Below are 7,013 nucleotides of genomic sequence, written 5' to 3' on the forward strand. Positions count from 1 at the left end.
ACGGAGTGGATTTTACATTTCCAACATGGTGGACCCCACAGACTTGATGTTTTGCCCACTTCGTAAGACTGATATTTAAAGTTTGGAGTTTGCACGGGGAATCGTGGAAAGAGGAGCATGGGAACTACATGGAAATGCGCATGGGGATTGGACCACAAAAAGGCGAACTTGGAGCTGGAAAACACGAGCTTTGCCAATCCAACACGCGTGTGCAATAAAGTTCATGCATACGCCACACACACGCCATAATGACGTGTAGGTCCAAGATCCAATCTATTCGTCAAAACGGAACCACTACATACAGACTGAGCCACTCATCAGGTGGGCCATACCTTTCAAAACAAATGTACTGCTCTAAAAAACTGGAGTGAAGTTTTCTAACCCATCTACCTGTTCCCCATATTGAGGCCCACATGCTGATTGAATCAGATTTTATTTTTCGAAAACATGTTGAAGGTCAGACAAAACTGATGGATTGATTAGATCTCGCACGTATGTATCATGCTACACATGTGTGACGTGTACACAACCTCTTGTGCACACCGGGCCCGCCTACAAAGCTCCCCCAAACACCATGCATAGAAAGAATTGAAACCGTATTCGGCTTGGAATTTCCATCCCAAGGGCACCGGGAATCTCCTGCATGGAATGGAGGGTCTGTGTACTACTCCCAAGCGGCTATGATCCCATGCAACCACTTGTACATTTTCAGCTTACAATGTTCAGCCCAATTGGGCCCATTTGTGACCATGATGGACCATTGGATAGGAAGGGTTCATCGTAGATTGCACATGGCCCGAAAATCAACCTAATTGAATGGTCACCGCCGTTGAAATAAGTTCCTGAAAAATCGACTGTTATATGATTTTTACACCTATCCGTTTTGCATTCTACTAAAGAGACGCGGCACGTGCAACGCACGTAAAAGGAGAGGAAGAGAAAAAACGGGCACTACTCAGGCCTAATTAATTGCATAAGGTGCATGCACGGCCTGACTTGCCGTAACCAATCACTATATGAGACGAATATGCATGAGATCCAGTCCGTTCATCAAATGCCTATGTCTCACTTTCACCGTGAGTCCTAAAATTCAGTAAAATGGTAAGATTTAAACGGGCCCGATCATAGAAAGTATAAAATCATGACTAAAACCTTTAAATTGACGTAATTTGGCTAATGTAAGAAGATGGTGGGCATCTGTACTGATAATAGCTCATTTGCTTATTCTAAAAAAGTAATCTGTTATTTTTTAAATAGGCCGTTCGATAAAACTCTAAAATTTTGAGCTTATATATATATATATATATATATATATATATATATATATATATATATATATATATATATATATATAGACTCATGCTCCCCTGCGCACCTATGCACGTGCCCACCTTTCCACACGTGTCATGGGTGTCTAATCTGAACGGTCCATGTGATGCGGAATCCCATGAAACCTCCTATGACAAATTTTCACCCTGATCTAAAATTCTGATGGGCCATAGCAAAGAAAAATGCAAATCAAGGGAGGAAACTATTTTCATTTTTCATGGCCCATCAAAGTTTTAGATCAAAGTAAAACTTGGTCCTAGGGGGTTTCACGAGGTGCTGCTTCACATGAATGGTTCAGATTTTGGATCTACATCACGTATGATGGGTTCTCAAAAAAGTTCGTATGTAGTACGTACGAACTCGTTCGCAGGTGAGCGTTTCCGTGTGTGTGTGTGTGTGTGTGTGTGTGTGTGTGTGTTTGAAGAAATTTAATATTAAAAAAAAAACTCTTAAAAATAAGTGACAGAGATGTCACTTTTTCTTTTAGAAGTTACTTAGCTTAAGAAATGCATATTCTTTATTAATTTTTTAACAAATTTATCGTTAAACTTTTTAAGTTATTTCCATCTCACATCATCTCCTCTTTGAAATATTTCTAAAGTGCACTCACATGATGAGCAATCTATATTGAAGGTAGCACTCCACATTAAGGTGGGCTCCCATAATGCACAATCACATCGAATGTGGACCCCACATGATGAATGCCCTACATCAAAGTGTGGCCCTAAATTGATGGATGACCCACATCAAAGGTGGGACCACTTGATAGAATGTTGACATCAAAGGTGGGCCCATATGATGAACGAGCCATATTGAAGGTTGGGCCCCACATGACGGATGGTCGGCAACAAAGGTGGAACCCACACGATGGATGGATAACATCAAAGGTGTGTCCCACATGATGGATGGGCCACATTAAAATGTGGCCCCACATGATGGGCAGTCCATAAAAAAGGTGGGACACACATGATGGATGGTGGACATCAAAGGTGGGCCTATATAATGCACAATTCACATCAAAGGTGGCCCCACATGATGGATGACCGCATCAAGTGTGGCCCAGCATGTTGGACCATGCACATTAAGTGAGCCCCACTTGATAGACAGTTCACATCAAAGGTGAGACCCACATAATGGATGGTGGACATCAAAGGTGAGCCCACGTGATGGACAATTGACATCAAAAGTGGGCCCACATGATGAATGATACATATTGAAGGGGGCCCAGATAATGAATGGTCCACATTAAAGTAGCCCAAATAATGGATGAAGTGAGCCACACATGATGGATGGCCCATGTCAAAGTGTGGCCCCTTGTTATGGACAGTTCATGTCATGCCCCAAACTCGAAAATCGGTCTTACAAAAATTCTCGATTGCCGAATTCAGTGCTGATAGCCTCTGTAATACCCTATTATCAGCCCATATGCTAGATTCCGATCTTGGGATCCCACAATGAGAATTTTCGAATGTACATTTGTCTCATAAGAAGCATAACCACAAGTTTACCCAAATCACAAAGACAACATCATCATCACAATTCACATTAAGTGGGCCCCACTTAATGAATGGTCCACATCCAAGGTCTTGCATGATGGACAGCTCATATCCAAAGTGGCCTAACATGATGGATGATCCACATAGAAGGTGCGCCCCATACAATGGAGCGTGGGACATCAAATGTGGGCCCTACATTATGGACAACCCACTTCAAAGGTGAGGCCCACATGATGGACACATAAAATGTCAATTCCACGTGGTGGGTAGTAGAAATCGAGGGCCCCACATAAAGGGCAATTAGCATTGATGATGGGTCATGCATGATGGATGACCTACATTAAGGTGGTCCCAACATAATGTAAGTGCTATAGTTTATAGCTCCTTTTTATTGTCAAATTTGTGGTGCCAAAGACACTGTTATGAAGCGTGCATTTGTGAAGAACAATGCTTTACTCAAACTCAACTTTGATTGACAAGCTTTGTTCACAAGTCAAGATCTCAAGAAGCTTTCAACTTCAACCTCAAGATCTCAAGAAGCTTTCAAGTTTGAACTTCATCAAGACTTCAAGCTTCACTACTTTCAAAGGTCACTTGTCTCCTATGTTCAATGTCCTTACTTCACTATTGAGGTATGACTAACCTTAAGTTGACCTTTAGAGTAGGCCATTGTGGATACATAATTCATATCTTTTATATAAGTGAGTTTAGGCTGTTCTAAGACTAGTCTTGGACCTTATTCGACTAGTCCTAGCACTGCTTCGACCTGTCTAAGAAATTCTTGGATTAGTCGTAAGTTTGTTGTAAAATTCGGATATTTTTTGTTAGGCTACGACTAGTCCTGGGGACTGTTCGACTAGTCGTAGGAACAGTGTCGACTACTTCTTCGACCAGTCGTCGTCTTACGACTCAAAGCCCAGCGTTGAAATTCGGCCAGCTTCAACCAGTCGAAAGAGACATACGACCAGTCGAAGGAGACCTAAGACCAGTCGTGAAACTGCCAAATCTTATCGCGCCCGAATTTTCAAATATCTGTTGGTTCTACGAATAGTCGTAGAGGTTCTTAAACCAGTCGAAGACGTGATTTGCTCACCTATAAATAGAGCACGAATCTCAGAATAAATTAAGCAATTCAAGTTAATTTAATTCGGCCTTCTGAGAGATAAGTCTGTGCTCCATTTAAGCTAAGTGTGCATAATTAGTATTCTCTTTCTTTAGCTTTGTTAATTGATTTTGTTTCTTGTATTCCAATCTAATTTGAAAAGAGGAATTGTTGTTTTCCTTTTTCTGGAATCAAAATCAATTAAAGCTAGCCCTTTTGTTTGAATTTAAAATCTATTAGAAACTAGAACCATTATAAAGTGAGTATTGGACATTGATCTTGAACATTCTAATCTCTACTCCAACTTGGTTCTTTTGGGCTGCTACAACGAAGGAGAAATTCAGGTATTTTACATTTGTATAATTTACTTTCATTTGGTTTTCTTTTGGGATTTGCCAGAAAAATCCCATTATATTGGTTATCTGAGGAGAGCCAGGAAAACTCAGAGGAATGGTTTTTTTAATTGTGTAAGCCCACAGAGAAAGACACAATTGTGAAGGTTTTTAAATGAACTTGGGAAAACCAATTTTTGATAGTGAACGCTAATATCCTCTGTGTGAGGATATTAGGAGTGGAGTAGCTGTGTGGCTGTTGTTGAACAGTTGGTGTACACACAGGCGAACCACTATAATCCCTTGTGTTTTGTGATTGTGTGGTTTATATTTGATATCTTTAATTATTCATGTGTGGGATGTATATGTGAATGTGAATGTTGTAATCATTTCATTTCAAGTTCAGTGGTAAATGTTGTAATAGTTAAGATTTATATTTCTGCAATTTATCTCTTACTATTACTTTATTAGTTTGAGCTTCAGTTTCTCTATTTGTTCTAGAAATAAGGTTGTCCTACCATAAACTTTGGTTTTTGGTGTAAGGTTGTCCTTAGAACAATTTTTGTTTCAATTTCTCTATTTTAGGTTGCTTTCCATTCCTATACTGTGATTGGGATGTGACTTCTATCAATCCTTATACATTAATTAAATCATGCATCATTGTGAACATATGATGAACATAGACATAATTAGATAAATGTACTCACAATAATCCCAAGCACAATCATGTGTAGTGGTTTGGCTACTTGCCTACTCCACTCCTGACGGACGCAATCTCTCCTAGAGTTTACCGGATTTCACTATCCAATGGTTTTAAACCAAGTTAACCATGAACCTTCACAACCTACAAATGGTTAAGCTATGACACCCACACAAAGTTCCTAGATGCCTACACAAGGTAACATATCCTACCTAAGGACACAACACTGGGAGCCTACACAAGGCACACTATAAGAAATCACACTTTTAGCGACGAAAATTTTCGTCGCTAAAAGCCAAAATTTCATAGCTAAAGAGTTTTAGCGACGAAAATTTTCGTCGCTAAATTCGTCGCTAAAAGACAGGTGTAAAAGAGTTTTATCGGTGAAAAATTCGAATCGTCGCCAAAAGCAATCTTTTCAGTGACGAAAATTTGGTCGCTAAAAAAACTTCACAAGACTTTTAGCAGCAAAAGTTTTCACTGCCAAAAATATACGTTCCACTTTTAGCGATGAAAATTTTCATATTTTCATCGCTAAAAAAACTTCATAAGACTTTTAGTAGCAAAAATTTTCGCTGCCAAAAATATACGTTCCACTCTTAGCGATGAAACTTTTCGTCGCTAAAAAAAATTTACAAGACTTTTAGCAGCGAAAATTTTCGTTGCCAAAAATATAAGTTCCACTTTTAGCGACGAAAATTTTCGTCGCTAAAAAAAACTTTATAAGACTTTTAGCAGTAAAAATTTTCGCTGCTAAAAATATTCGTTCCACTTTTGGTGATGAAAACTTTCATCGCTAAAAAAACTTTACAAGATTTTTAGCAGCGAAAATTTTCGCCGCCAAAAATTTAAGTTCCACTTTTAGCGACGAAAATTTTCGTCGCTAAAAAAAACTTTATAAGACTTTTAGCAGCGAAAATTTTCGCTGCTAAAAATATTCGTTCCACTTTTAGTGGCGAATATTTCCGTCGCTAAAAAAACTTTACAAGACTTTTAGCAACGAAAATTTTCGCTACTAAAAATATTCGTTTCACTTGTAGAGACGAAAATTTTCATCACTAAAAAACCTTTACAAGACTTTCGCTACTAAAAAATATTCGTTCAACTTTTACCTACGAAAATTTTCGTAGCTAAAAGTCTCTTTTAAAAAAAAATAATATTCCAGCACAAAATTGCACAAAAAAAATATTTTTCCTGATATACACCTGTTACAATATATCCACCTGTTATAATATATTTCATCATATTCTTCCTGAAATACACCTGTTATATAATATATTTCATCATATTCACATTCACATTCACATCCATATAAACCCAAACTAGTAAATCCATCCAAACATAAAAGTACATTCATCCAAACACAAACAATCTTATCCACATCACATTCATTCACGCATAAATACATATAAGTTTAACATCATAAACAAAAATACAAAAAACAACAAAGATGAAAGCGGAGGTAGTAGGACATCGGTGGATAAGCGTGCAGCGAGAGCTTGAAACAACATACTGTAATAATCCTTAAACCGCTCCTTGATCATGTCATCGACAGCATGGGAGATATGCAGAACACTCAAATCCAAGTCAAATTTATTCTGCAGTTTCGTAAATAATAGATTAAGGCAATAAACTTATTAAGAAAATAACTTAACCGTAAACGAACTTTTATAAAATAAATTAGGATTTATAAGTATAGATTTATAGGTTGCGCAACCCAAGCCTATACGAGGCACAACCTATGCAAGGCTATATGTACTACGCAAGGCTACACGTCCTACTCAAGGACATAACATATTCTCCCATCAGAGGCCTACAACTATGACTTAGTGAGTTTGACACTTAAACTCTGAATCCCAATCCTACACAAGGAAAGGGTTTCTGACGCATTAGACTCTAAATACTTATAAAGTAAGTTGGTGAGTCTCATTCTCGTGCAACATGAAGATCTTCAAAGATGACAAAGAATATTCAGCTCCCTTGAACCACAACCTATTAATGATGCTTTCGCGAAGGATCTGACGTTTTGAGGTTTAGGATTTTTTATCTTCTCT

Source organism: Magnolia sinica, chromosome 10 (assembly GCF_029962835.1).
Source record: "Magnolia sinica isolate HGM2019 chromosome 10, MsV1, whole genome shotgun sequence".
Lineage (NCBI taxonomy): Eukaryota > Viridiplantae > Streptophyta > Magnoliopsida > Magnoliales > Magnoliaceae > Magnolia > Magnolia sinica.